The following is a 15,557-nucleotide window of genomic DNA, read 5'->3' on the forward strand; positions in this document are numbered from 1 at the left end:
CAATATGCTGTGAATTTAAAGGAATAAAAGTCAAGAAATGAATTCATGTAAAAATTCAGTCCTGTACATCATCATAACCAATATTTCATAAAATGATTGGATTCGCTTTCAGGATATAATGATAATTAAATTGAACTTCTTAATAGGCCATCGCAGTTTATCACCCTATGTAGAGCATGTATTTATTGAGCGAAGAACTGTATTATTCAAATCATCCATTGATATACTGAGTAGCAGTTATTTGATAACAAATAATTGGCATGTATTCATTAATAATTTTATAATATGTATCATCGTTTCGAGGAATGCAACACTATGTCCCATAATCATTTCATGTAATAATGTAACAAAAATTCATTTGAATTAAGGTGAGCAGTCACAATGCCCCCAAGGAAAATCGCCATAATATTCTGTAATGAAATTTATCTGGCAACGCTGCTCAGACCAGCCCCTCTAGCAAGGGGATGAGTTTAAAGACGGAAGACGGAACCGAGATGCGAATTCCCAAAGCAGGTAGAATGGTCCAGTAAAGGAAGGGCTGAAATCACTTTTTCTCGGAAAGAGCTGCATTTTTGATATGTTAATTGTTATGAAAAGAGAAACATATGGACAAAAATGCAGGTGTCAAAATTTTCAAAAATTCGTGAAAATATACGGTTTTTCTGAAATTTTCGAGAATGAGAAGGTTTATGAAAAAAAACATTCTAGTAGGAGTTGTGAAGCGGAAAAATCTAGTCGAAATTGTTTGCTTTTCCGTGGAAAGTGATTTTGTATACTGTTTAGCAAGGTATTTCTCTAACGCGGCAATAGCAGTGAATTCGAAATTTGGCGCCTATTGTTCAAAGCTTAGACTAATAAGAAAGTTAGTATGTTTACATTTTACTGGGAACACACCTTAAATTGTTTCACTTGCGCTGTTGCCAACTCTATGCGAGGGTCAGCCGTAACGAGCATGTTTTTTAACTAAAAAATGTAAAAACTAAAGAAATTGGGCTAGAAAATTGCTGAGACAGAGATCGAAACTCATAAAGCAAACCTTTTCATTTCTGATTTGGTAAAAGGAATACTTTTCATTCAAAAATGAGTAAATATATTTTTCCTGAAATTGCACTAGAAAAGATAAACATCAGAGATTCAGCCCAATTTGGCAACTCCGTACTATCGGAATGTTTACCTTTGGAATCTGTATGAATTTGTAATTATTTTCGAAATTAGCGTTACAGGCAGTGTTTCACAGTCTAAAACTTCTGAAATTTATTCGAAGAAAGTTTTCATAATGGTAAGATACGGATAATTTCATGAATTAAATCCGAAGGATTCTGTAAATGGAACACATTCGTAAGTATAGGTTAACCATAGACTTATAAATAACATGGACTCCGCATGTGAGAGAGAAGTCGGTTGGTTGAATAAGATGGAGAGTTTGTGGGCAAGCTGTCAAAAGGTTATAGAACACAAGTTTATGCGAAAATTTTCTTCAATAAATTTTAAACAAGCTTCCGAGAAGACACACAGAAATTCCATAGCATTCCTTTGAAATCAATTATGTCAAAAAATATGTGAGTTTTAGTCAAAAATTGATGTAATGAGAATAATAATCAACGTATCAACACCTTGTGGGCAAAGTCTGCGAAAATTGTAAAAATTTTCCATAATAAATGTTCAACAAGCTTCCGAGAAGGCAAACAGGAATTCCTTAACATTCCTTCGAAATGGAAAATATAAAAATTATGTGAGTTTTATTCAAGAATAAATATAATGTGAATAATACTCAACGTATGAACACCTTGTGGGCAACGTCTGCGTTAATATCCATCATATGATTTTGACATTGCCCACACGGAATCAGTTCATCTCTTTCTTGTTCGATCAAAACGCATAAGCCCTTCTCTCTCTAATGCATACAACCCCTCGATCTACTGAAAAGTCACGTGACAGTGAGTCCATGTATTATAAGTCTATGAGGTTAACTTTATGTTTGTTTTGGTTTTCAGTGTCGACTCATACCACTGGTTTCAATTATATGGTTTCAATGGATAAATATTTTTTTTGTTATAGCCTTCCCAATCGAGATTCGAAATGATGGGTTTTCTCTTTGAGGTTTGGAAATTGATCGGAAAAATCCTAGATTCATTTATATATGCCCGAATCACTTCAACTGGATATAATTTGTGATAAGATTAGTAAACGTTAGCCCATTGCCCTTCCAACTCCATACATTTGAGAGCAAAGAGACTAAGACTTCAAGGTGAGAATTTTCATTGTTGTTCAAAATACTTCTTGAGACTGTATTCATATTTTAGCACTTCTCTGATTAAAAGTATGAGTACTTTATCAGAGGACACTTTTCCGAAGAGGAAACCTAGGGCAAAATTAGTTACCAATTATTTTGTTGTTATGATACCTACATACAATATACATGAGTAAAACCTCCAGACCCTCCCCAACCTTTTGAAAAGAAGCATCAGAAGAAATTGTTCAATCAGAGAAAATATTTACAGAGAAAACATTGAACCTAAAGTTTCTGCAATCAAACGAAGTAGGTAAGCTAGGTGTGGCATTTAAAGATTCATTATTGAAATATGTTTTTGTTATTTTAGAAAAACCTATGTTTGGGACATGGCTGAAGAAGAATTCAGTTCGGATAAAACAAGGCCAAACTTCATATTCATGAGAACTATTTTTCGCTTCGGAGTAATGTTCATTCTGTAGTCGAAGCTATGGAACTTGAATAATCTGCTATATTTCAGAGTAAATCCTTTCATCACAGTCATCTATAAGTGCTTCTAAGGTGTAGTATTCACAAAATCCAACATAAAAATATTTTAATTTTCCTCATGAATAAACATTATTCTGTATAAGAATCAATTATGTTCTCTTTGTAGGCTCCTCTTTCTGGTAAAGGAATAAATGTTTGAGAGGAAGTTGAAAGACCTATCAACACAGATATACAGTCCTGCATTGAGATCATTTACTTTGACATTCTAATCCCCAAGAGCTAATTATTTTGCACGCATTCCATTCAACAAAAATGTTTGAAATATAAATTGATTGTGAGTGTTTTGGCCAGGGAGTTAAAGAATATTTGTGTATGCTATTTCTTTTCATTATCTTTCAAATTTTGGTAATTATTAACTGACAATGAGACATTGGTGTTTTTTTTTATCATATAACATCATTTTTGTTCTTAATAAAGATTTTTATATATAAGTGTTTATTAATAAGAAAATATCATGCCTATTTAGGCAAGTACATATGTACAAAGAAATGGACTGGTAAGAGCGAAACCGGTCTGTCACTACTCAACCTTGATGATGGCTCGTTTCCAATGGTCATTCATATGATGGTCTTTACCAGTCCATTTCTTTGTTCATAAGTGTTTATTTATACATAAGTTGAATACAAATTCTTGGGCTGAGTTTTCGAAAATTGTGTTACTCAAAATTGTCCACTTGTATAATTTATGTGATTAGGTATATGGAATCAAATATCGAAAGTTTGAATTATAGAATACTGTGTATAGAAATAATAGTGAAATTGAATTCGGTCAGAAATGTACCCACTGTGAATTGCATTGCTAAGATGCAGTTACTATCTGTTCGATGAATAGTCAGAACATTTATTCTATGATAAATTATTCATCAAGCCATGTAGTCGAATCAATCGAAATTACGAATTATAATATATCCGAGTTATAATGTGTAATTGGTTATTTTATTCAACTAGATCAGGAATTATACCATTTTGAACAATTCGCTCAATTTTCTAACTTCATTTTAGTAAAATCGTTGAATTTAAAGTCGAACTTAATTCTGCTATTCGAATTCGAAACGGTGAACCTAATTTCTAAGTGAATTGAGCACCCTTAGGCATGCCTATGGCATGGCCCAGGAAACAGCCATTTTTATTTGTGTTTCTCTCTAACGGATGTCATGTATGCCTCTTTTTCTATATGTTTGTTCCCAAAACAAACCCGTAAATGAATGACTTGCTTGGTCTATTTATTCTTATTAGTATGGTTCAAATATAAGAGAATACAAACAAATAAACCAAATCGGTTTGTTTTGCGCATTACCAACATCTTATTGGTCAAACGTTCTTATCTACAATTCTTTTGTCGCCCTTTCTTTTCTCTACCTGTTAAATTCCCGGTCTATTTTAAAGAATGAATGACAGCTCGTTTGGGCTATCAATAACACTATGTAATTATTTGGTTAAATCTCATCAGTTTGAAATCGATATTTCAGTGACGAATTGAAATGAATAATTGCCTCAACAAAACTTCCTTTTTATATTATCAAGTAACACGTTGACGAGATTCTGAATACTTGCAAGAATAGATTATTGTATAAATATGTTTTCTATCCTTCTGAAATTAGAAATAGTATCTTTCCATAATAATAATACAGGGTTTTTCACGGTCGATGGTACGTGGTACATTTTACGTTTACAGAGAACGGAAAGCAAGAGTACATTGAAAATTTGGTTGGCAACGGCTCTTTCGATCTAAATAATGAGGACAATGATGACCGATGACGTGATAAACCAGAGGATTAATTTATGATTCCTAGATGGAGAATGAATAATCAATATAGGTTCGCATAAATGAAAAAGAACTTATCATGCAGATTTGATTCTTCATGACTATTTTTTTGAATTAATTCGACATACCTATTATGTGGTTTCTTGGGTGAACTGTATTACAGTGCATAAAACTAAATAATGTTTTTTTTTTCACTAATGAACGTCTCGTTATCAATTATGTACAATTATCGTCATCCCAACAGCAAGTACCATATTCATAAAAAAACAAAGATTCGAAATCTTGAAATAAACCTACTTCAAGGTATGTTTTCGAAATTTCAACATTACTCTCCGATATCAGTATAAATCTCATTGATACATGATACAGGGTTTTTCAAGAAGACCGCAGGTTAAAACATTTGAAGGAAATACTCGTGATACACAATTAAAATTTTAACAGTTTGCTAGGAGATGTTAATTCTTGGACATGGGCGCCCGTAGAAACCCGCAGAAATTTTTCTCAGGGGGGGCAAAATATCATCTACGATTAGTTTTACTGAAAGAAAAATTTCTCTAACGGTGTCTATCAGAATCTCAGGGGGGGCCGTGGCCCCCCCTGCCCCCCCCTGCGGGCGCCCATGTTCTTGGAAAAAACATCGTTCGACCTCTGTTTTCACCGGAAATGATACTTTCGTTTTCTAAACGTGACACCACATTTTTATTCAGAATCACATTACTTATTGAATTCTAAATTGTTTTTACGTATCAGTAGCATATGACTTGCCCGGTCAGAAGAAATCGTAGATCCGGGCCTGATGATTAAAGGTAAGCGTCCATTAGGCCGATCAGGCCGGGTCGCATCGGGACGGAAAAATACGCTTACCTTAACAGCGTATTACATATCGATACCATATACTTATTCGATATTTGACGCTGCGGTTTCGATATCAATTGAATACTGAAATTCAAAGTATCGATACTGAATTAAGTAAGCATGTCATCCTAATTTTTATTTTCCTTTTAAATTTGCAACTTATCTCAAATAAGTCAACAATCCAACAACTAACCTGATTTTAACCTATGATATCCAAAAATATTTCAATCCCACCTAATAATGAATGTTGCAATTCTAAGTGCTACTACACTACGGAGCACGTCCGTACCATAAAAAAACCATCTGTTATCAATGTGCGCCCTTTCTACATTGGAATTTATACCGAATTTAATACGTAGGTACCTACACCTGTAAATACGCTATTTTTTAAGAGAAGATGGTTGAACTTCGTGAAACATGATTTTGTTGTTTTTTGCATCCCTAGTAGAGTAGCGCAATGGCAACAAATTTGAAATTCGACGCTTGATGAAATGACTACCTGAATCTAAACGCTGAACCAAACATCTGGCAGATATTCGCCAGAGTTGGACTCTCGTCTCGTTTTGTATTGCATTTATTACATGGAACCCTAGGTGTTCACAAGGGGCGGATGGGCAAAAAGTCAAGAATAACAAGTACGTATAATAAAGGTTCATCAAAGTGTCAATACAATAGAAATATTGAATGTTTGATAAAGACAGTTTTCTTTTAAGCTTTTTGCTAAAGATGTCCAAGAAGATATACTGTGATGAAATCACCAGAGTACACAAATATATAATCTGGGGGGCACGTGCCATCTCATCCCCCCCCTAAATCCGCCTATGTAGAAGGCGATATAGATTCTTCAAGGGAGGCTAAAAGTAAAATGAAAAATGTCAGAAATTCTTGATTTGGATAAATTTTGAAGAGGAAATTCAGGAAAAAATATCGACCAACTGATGATAATTAACGTAGAGATTATCGGGTTATTTGGTCAAATTTATACGACTGATGTTGAAACCTTTTTATGGTCATTTGACCTAGCTTTCGGCAAATAACTATGCCTTCTGCAGAGTCCTACAAAACGGTGACAATAAGTAAAAAAAGTAATTTAAAAAGGAAATTTCTTAATTTGACCAAATTGAAATGCAAATTCAATTAATTCAGAAACTAATATTCTTTTCAGCCGCAATTTTGAACGAATTCGAATTCCTGGCTGAATTTTCTTAAGATGCATACGAGAATAATAATTTAGACGTAGGTATGTTTCTGATAGTGAAATAAAAGGTAATTCTACGAAGGAAAGGAATTTATTCCGAGTAATGGGACAAAAGTTGAATTGAATAGATGTATGTAGTTATTATTTGAAGAGCAATGACAATATTGAATAAAAATTAAAGTTTTTGCATCGAATAATATCAGGAAAAACAGTTTTTTATTTTTACTAATAATTCTTCAAATAAATAGCTTCCATTTTGATTGAGTGCATAATAAAGATTAAATCGCAATGTAGCTACCACACTTCGGTAGATATTTCTATCCATTAAATTAATACCTGTTGAACTAAATACAGTGAAAGTGTAAGAATTTGAATATCATCTCCTGAGGTGTTCACAAAGATGAATAGGATCATAAGGACCTTCATTATATTGTTATTATGAAAAGATACTAATGCTAATTTCAGATGGGACAGAAAAATATTTATACAATAATCTATTATTGTAAGTATTCAGAATCTCGTCAACGATTTACTTGAGAATATGAAAATGAAATTTTGTTGGGGCAATTATTCATTTCAATTCGTCACTGAAATACCGATTTCAAACTTAGTGTTATTGATAGCCCAAACGAGCTGTTATTCATTCTTTAAAATAGACCGGGAATTTCAAATAACACTCTCCAGATAATTTATCTTGAATCCTACCCTGTTCAAGAGGTTCAGACGTTTACGGCCGCTCGCTTTGCAGTTTGCAGTAGGCGCCAAATTGCGAATTCACTGTTATCACCGTGTTAGAGAAATACCTTAATAATCAGTATACAAAATCGCGAAAACAGGAAAGTAAGTAATTTCGGCTAAAATTTTCCGCTGTACAACTTTTGTTTGAAACTTTTTTTCATAAACCTTCTCATTCGCGAAAATTTCAGGAAAACCGTATTTTTTTCTATATTTTCACGAATTTTTCAATAATCCTGAAAATTTTGACACCTGCGTTTTTGACCATATGTTTCTCTCTTCATAACAAACAACATATCAAAAATGCAGCTCTTTCCGCAAAAAAGTGATTTCATCCCTTCCTTTACTGGACTAATTAACAAAAAACCACCCAGAGAAGAAAAACAACTTTGATGTTAAGAGAAAGGTTCACGCTATGGTTGTTGAGAATAAGAAAAATGAACCTAATACTGACTACGAATATGTGGCTTTTATTTTCAGTTTTTTCTCGATATTTTGAAAAGTATTCGAAAAGATACAATGATTTTAAGGGAATTTTATTCAAAATTGAATACGCAATCATATGGGAAACGAAGATATCGAAAAAAAAATTTCAACAAATTCATTTTCGCTCCCTGTATAACCTGAAGTGGTCTCTTAAAATATTTAAGTTTAGTAAAGAATTTCGAACAATATCATAATGCCAATTTTCAGATTTCAAAATATATGTTCAGTTCTCCAGAAACGTTTAATAGACACTCGAACTTGGGACACCATGTATAAGAGGTTGAAATTTTCAAATCATTTTTTAGGTGTTCAATTGAAAAATATGCCAAAATATCAGAACAAGAGTTAAATTCGTTCCATTTGAAATTTTTCTGATATCCAAAACTACCGCTTTTGATAACCAAATTGGACAATTTTTTTTCAATTCATTTATTCTAGAAAATACAAAATAATATAGAAAAATTATATTCTTCATAGAAACTGCCAATTAAACCTAAGGTATATACCTGATAGTTTAAGGAGGTAGTAAAAATTCAATTTACATAAAATGAAACTAAATTTTTTCAATTCAACATTGGAATTGTTTATTTTCAATTATATCCATTACGACTACATTTGGGCTGGAACTAATATTCTGGCATTAGTTTTATTTCTTGAATAAGATCCAGTTTGTGAATTAATGTTTTCTATGGACAATTTCCTGTTCATTTGAAACTTCAAACGGGTATTTTGAAATGCTAAAAAATATCTTCAATGAATTCAACATTTTTCGTTTTGCTTGAAGCACAAGATTTATGTATCTGAACATGACTATCTATAGAAAAGGTTAACTATAAAATTCCAATTGTTTATCTAAGGTTTTCCTCTTGAAACATACAAAATTGTTGAAATTTCAATTAACTCAAAGTAGGTTCATTTCATGACTTCGAGTCGTTTTTTAATGAATTTTGATACTAGCAGTTTGGATGACGATAATTTATATGATTGATAAAAAAATGTTCATTAGTGGAAAAATAATTTCTTAGTCTTATCGACTGTTATAGGTATGATTCACCCAAAAAACACCCATTTCTTATAACTCATGATAGAAGATTGAAATCTAGACAAGTTCCATTTCATTCATGCCTATATAAATTCAGAATTCATTTTCAACCTGATAAGAATAAATCCAATGTCTTGTTCATGACGTCGAATAGGAAACATAATAATATTGTTCCAATAAGTATCGGGTCAACTTCAAAGAAGCGAGCGTTCGCTTTTTCTACCTGCTACTGGAATTCAGATCTCGGTTCCTTCTTGCATCAATTACTCATCCCTTTGCTGGTGCGCTTTGTTCAGTGTTGCCAGAACAAAATATTACCGCATTTTTAGGCTTACTGTGAATGCATACCCAAGTTTGAATAGATTTGTGTAACATAATTTTATGAAATGATTATGAGAGTGTTGCTTCTTAATTCATATAGAACTACTAATGTCTTTGATTTTTCTGCTTTATTTTTTTCAAACTGCAATGTGTTTAAAATATATAGGACTATAATTAAAAACAGCAGTAAGCCCAAAATGAAAAACGTACTAACGTACTTTTCTACAAACTAACTGATATGAATGATTCGAGGAATTGAAAATTTGATTTTCGAAAAAAAATTGTGTTGAATTTTGATAGGTTAGTTTGCGCTGATTTGTGCCCTTGAAACTTTGCGTAGCATTCAAGGAGTAATCTGATTATGAATGAAAAAACTGGGCACTGCATTCAATGAACGAAAGTTGAAATCATTTCCGGCAAACGAATCTGAAGTTTTTTTCTAACGTTCCCGACATATTGAATTTCGAAAATTAGGGGATGGAACTGCACCGCTTGGATCCTCAAGTTAAAGAAATTTCCAGCGAATGTTCACAACCATATAACAATTCTACATGCCCAGTCTCATTATGCGAAGTTGATTAATTCGAAGATATCAATTTTTGAAAATTGGGCGATGGAAATTCATCCCCTGGATCCCATTACATTCAGCGAACGTTCACATCAATATAATTTTTTTACTAGCCCAATCTCATTGTAGTGTTCTAGAGATATTGAATTTTGAAAATTAATGTTTGGAAACTTATCCCGCATTCTAGGGAAAGTTAATGAAATTCTCTTCAATCAATCAATTTGATATAAATGTTCTGCATAGAAAGTTTGTTATTGTGATTACTTTTCCAAATCATTCCTATAATTAACCCTCGTTTTCATTGTTTAATAGAAATCCAAGCGAATCTGAGAACTCTTTGTTCATTATTAATGAGAACCTAGGCTGGTTCTCATTAATAATGAACAAATTTCAGTGAGCCACTGGAAACCTCGAAAAGGTATGCTAAGTTCACACTCGTCAAGAATCATTCAGAAAAACATAGGTCCACATTATAGAAAAACAAATTATATCTTTCCATTTTTTCGAAAGTCCTCGAAAAGACGTCCCATTTGAGGACCGTCCCCAAAAGAGCCAATCCTTGCAACGGCAATTTGAGGACCGTCCTCAAATGGGCCAAATGTCCCCGAATGGACCAATTCATGCTCTGAAATGTACCCGAAAAGACCGATTCACATATATATATATATATATATATATATATATATATATATATATATATATATATATATATATATATATATATATATATATATATATATATATATATATATATATATATATATATATATATATATATATATATATATATATATATATATATATATATATATATATATATATATATATATATATATATATATATATATATATATATATATATATATATATATATATATATATATATTGCCACAGGCGCAATAGTATCTAGATACGTCTCTGCCGCTGATAGTGCATACATCATAGAATCTGTTTTTTTTTTTTCTACAATCAAAATACACTAGGATTTTCCATGACGCTCGAGTAAATCCCTATTTAGCATCGTGGGCTCCCAACTAACAACAACTTGTAGCAAATCCAATGAGAGGACAGTATTCAAGACTCAAAATACTGTTAGGGCTATTATTCCTAAAGTTCAGATGAACTTAAAAAAATAAATACAAACTGCATTTGAAAAATACCGTGCGATATAGGCAGAACCAAATTTTTCAGGTACGAATTCTAGCACAATCCTACCACACGAGTCAAAATTTTGGAAGAAATGGACTTCATTGACTTTCGAAAGTCAAAAAGCTTATTCAGATGATCCCGAAGACAGAAAATAGAGGAAACAGCTGCCTACATTCAAACAAGAAGGCTTCTAATAGTGATTAAATAACTTCTGACCTATTGGAAAGTGGTTTTGAAGCACTGGGAATGAAAATGGAAACTTAAGATTGACAAATTTTTCTCATTATTTATAATATCTTTAACGATTTTATGAAATGGCTCATTTCGATAACAACTGGCAGAAAAATACTTAGGACACAAGTGGAAGAAATGGACTATAAGTTTGAAACCTCATTAACAAAATTCGTCCGAATTATTTACAATTTTTTTCACAATCTTCTTCTTGTTCAAACTTCCCAACAATCGGTCTTTAGGTAACAGGTAACACCAAAAAACAAATGCAACAGATGCTGAAAATGATGGAGGGATTTTCGGAAGACATCAAAATGAAATTTGGACTAGAAAATATCGACTGCTGAACATAACGGGAGGGAAAATAGAAGATGGTACGTTCAAACTCAATGAAGGTGCAGAAGTTGAAGCATAAAAGGAAGGAGACACATACAAGTACCTGGGCATAAAACAGGCTGGAAAAATCGATCAGAGCCAGATGAAGAAAGAATTAACGCAGGAGTTCACCCGAAGATTGAGAAGGATAATGAGAACTGGTCCTAACAGCAAGAATCTGATAAAAGCGATTAATAGCTACGCTTGCTCTGCGCTGAGCTACTCATTCGGTATCATCTCTTCGACCACCGCGGATTTAGCAGTCCTACAAAGAAAAATAACGATGCTGACAAAACATAATAAACATCACTCCAAAAGCTCAATACAACCATAGATTAAATAGATGGAACATAAGCTATTTTCCAGACTGTTCATTTTTCAAATAATTCCCACTGCTGGTAACCACCAATGAAATGAATTTTCGCTTGTATTCCCCTCTTGATCGCTTCTAAATTTCTAAGACGGCGTGTGTATTTGTAATTGTCAAAATATTATTTCAATCATTCCCGTCGTAATATTTTGGAGAATAAGCAGCGATGTGCCGTAAAAACGTGTGTTTGAAATAAAAGTGCAATTTATACACGAAAGAGGAAAGCGATTTATTAATTCTGGTAAGTTTTTGATATTTTATTCTTGTTTGAGTTCACGACTTTATGAAATCAGGGGAGGGAGTTAGGGGACGCCAGGGTCGTATTTTGTTTGAATCTCATCTAATGATTTGCACCTACATTGGAATGATTAGTTTATACAATAAAATAATTTATTTCAATTTTAGATTTCCCAGAAATGAAACCAGACGACAGCAGTGGAGTCTTGAAAACAATTTACACTTCTCTTGTAATTTACACTCCAGACTTCGGTATAATGAGAGTAATCGGTAATCGACTTTTATCGTAAATTTGAAAAAAGATGCCATCCCGAGTGAGGTAAGATAGATTATTTAACTCGCTTTATTGTTTGAATATCGCTTTGTTTGGAATTTTGATTTCTGACTACTTTTATTTTTATGGTAAACTTGAAATTTATAGTAGATTCTCTTTTTCTCATTATATCATGCGTTTTCGTATAAACATTCTTCCTGGTTTCGAGATGAACAGTAGAACGAGATTTTAATTGCTTTAATAATGTTGTAATTATAGCCAATACTGTGCCAAACCTGTCATCAGTACTGGAGTTTTTGAGGAAAATGGAAGGAAAATGAGAACAATATCAAGAAACACGAATGCCAGTTCAGGATTTGCAGAAATGAAAGCGTCTTGTAGTTCGAAGATAAAACAAGTGAGATTCATACCTACCCAGGGTGGTGTCAAAAATTCCTTATAAACTGCTGTGGAAAATAGAACTCGTCTTAGGAATGAAAATCCATAAAAATGAGCAGAGGTCATGTTTTGAACTTTTTTTGGAAATCAAAAAAATTTTCTTTTTTTCTAAATATATTTCAATGACAATGTAAAAACTATGCTACTACTGTTATTATGATTACAATGACCATTCAAATAATGCTCGGATATTCCCATTATTTTTATGAGTTATTAAATGAAAATGTCTGTCATCAGGATACCTCATATTTCGAAGTGAAATTTCTGTTGAAAAATTGTTGCAGGAGACAAGCGGAGAACATCAAAAAACAGCTAATTGACGTGAGAAAACCGATTTAAGATTACGAGTGAGTCGTCAGTACTTCAAGAAAAAATTTGCTGCCCTACATGCAGTTCCCAAATCATTGGAAATAAATATTCAATATGAAATCTTGGAAAGCCGAGGCAAATACCTAATGAAAAATTTCTTCGCAGACAGCTGCATGCATAAAATACATAAATATGGCAATGGCCTCGAACAATTTGCTTAAAAGTTACATTATTATTCAGTTAAAGCTTACAGTTTCGTAAAAGAACTCTTGATTATTATGCACTTCAACACCAAAAAGCACTTTCGAGGTGGTATAAAAATTTGAGGGGGGAAGCAGGTTGTTGAAGTATTTGAGTTGCCGAAAAACACTGCTCATTAGTATTAGTTTATATGCAATATGACTTAATTCAATTTAAAACTGCCCGTAAAAAAAAGATTGATGCTTCATCTAGAATTGAGGGATTCTTTTATGAGTTACTGTATACAATAATAAATCATTTCCTATTTCACAATCATTGGTTCATGTTTACAGTATTACATTACTGTTTCATTCCGCAAAATCTGTACGAAAGACTTGAGGATCTCTCCAATGAACAAACTCTTTCAGATTCTCATTATACAAATTCCATAAAATTCAGCTGCTTCCACTTCTATTGATCTGAGAATTAACCATTTTAAAGGGAATTTTTTTCATGAAAGTAATTTTTGGTTTTCAGTATATACTTAGTGAATAAAATTTCAAATAATCTGTATGTAGGTTAGGGTTATATTGACCATTAGTGTATGGTAACGTTGTATTCAAAATAATTTTTTTTTTACATAAGGTGTTTTGGTATTATTAGTTCTACATCCCTTTGATTAGTTGTCATAAGAAAAATACTCGAAATCTTTGCATTGAAGCATATTTCCATTCGATATAAAATTACTGCCGACTACCTGAAATATTCACAGTGTGACTAGTTCTGAATCCGCCCCTGTCCAGTTCCCCCACCCACGAAATCCAAATTCATATTTATGGCAGTATTTTGGGAACGCGTTTTTGTCGAGATGCTCTATCTCCTGTTTTATTAATCTATGAATACAACGGACAGAGCTGTCACGGCATCTTGGGAGTAGAGGAATTGTTGATTTGTCCAACCGTATGTCCCAGGAAATTGAAGGACTTCGAAAATATTTCCCGAGCAAGGCTGCTTCATCAGAACTCCATCAAGCAGTTTGTGTTGGTGATAGTTCTAAACCGTAAAGCGGTGAACACATATGAGCGGCCGCGGCCACGATCACGATCGTGACAACCGCGACTGAACCCCGCTATATCGCTGAACAGATCGTGATATTATGTGCGGAATATGACATTTGCATGGGACGCTTCTCGATCGTGATCGTGATCGTGGCCGCGGCCGCTCATATGTGTTCACCGCTTTATACAATTTGCATGGGACGAGTTCGATCGTTTCTCGATCGTGAACGTGATCGCGGCCGCGGCCGCTCATATGTGTTCACCGCTTTAAAGATACAGCAGGACCACTTGGAAACCGGAAAACTCTGCAGAAAGTAAAATGCAGAAACTGATTGGCAAACTTTTGCATGGAAGACACCAGAACGAGGTCAACCATGATTACGTCGACATATCTGCGTCGAACTACTGGTTGACTTCCGGAAGGTTGTTTCCTGAGACAGAGGGCTTCATGCTCGTCAGCCAGGATCAGGTGATTCCGACAAGGAACTAGGTACATGAAATATATCGCCAAGGATCCCTCAGTGAAGGACGATAGTTGTCGTTATGGCTATGCAGCACATGAAACTATCCAGCACATCACCAAAGGATGTCAGAAGTTCGCGGGCACGGAGTACAAGAGAATACATGATGCTGTTACCAAGATTCTTCACCAAGAATTGGCTTTAAAACACCAATTTCTAAGTTCGAAAAAGGTTCCGTATTTCAATTACCATCCGGATGCTGTATTGGAAAATGAACATCACAGGCTCTACTGGGATCGCACGGTTCTCACAGACCGGAAAATAACTCACAATAGACCAGAACTCATATTGCTCAATAAGAATGAGGACAGATCACTGTTCATCGACGTGGCGATTCCAAATAATAACAATCTTCTAGATAGTCACAACGAAAAAATTTCAAAATACAGAGATCTAGAGGAACAAACCAGAAGACATTGGAAGCTGCAAGGTATAAAGACCATCCCTATTGTCATTTCATCTACAGGTCTAATACCGAAGAAACTATCAGAGAACTTGAGAAAACTTCAGTTGGACGAAAATATCTATAGTGTCATTCTGTCTGCTTCGACAGAAACTGCGGTTGTATCAGGAATCCAACTGACGGCAAGAAGCCGAGGAGCGGCCCGAACCCGACCACCAACACGAGTCCGAAAACCTGGAAAGGGCTCCAACAGAGCTTAATTCT

At 33.8% G+C, this 15,557-nt stretch overlaps 1 protein-coding gene and 2 long non-coding RNA genes across 8 annotated transcripts in view; all 3 read left to right on the forward strand.

Moving 5' to 3' along the window:
* LOC123307906 (cap-specific mRNA (nucleoside-2'-O-)-methyltransferase 1) overlaps positions 1-15,557 on the forward strand; it is a 245,095-nt gene that overhangs the window by 200,766 nt on the left and 28,772 nt on the right. The gene's annotated exons all lie outside the window — the stretch shown is intronic.
* On the forward strand, positions 970-2,678 carry LOC123308098. 3 transcript variants are annotated; one of them, XR_006537048.1, is made up of 4 exons: positions 970-1,348; positions 1,966-2,248; positions 2,304-2,543; positions 2,601-2,675. It is a non-coding gene; the product is annotated as an uncharacterized LOC123308098 (long non-coding RNA). The 3 variants fall into 3 exon arrangements; XR_006537046.1 differs by having other exon boundaries at positions 991-1,338; positions 2,059-2,248; XR_006537047.1 differs by having other exon boundaries at positions 995-1,338; positions 2,059-2,248; positions 2,304-2,539; positions 2,601-2,678.
* On the forward strand, positions 2,673-3,145 carry LOC123308114. The gene is made up of 2 exons (XR_006537050.1): positions 2,673-2,791; positions 2,886-3,145. It is a non-coding gene; the product is annotated as an uncharacterized LOC123308114 (long non-coding RNA).

Source organism: Coccinella septempunctata, chromosome 1 (assembly GCF_907165205.1).
Source record: "Coccinella septempunctata chromosome 1, icCocSept1.1, whole genome shotgun sequence".
Taxonomy (NCBI): Eukaryota; Metazoa; Arthropoda; class Insecta; order Coleoptera; family Coccinellidae; genus Coccinella; species Coccinella septempunctata.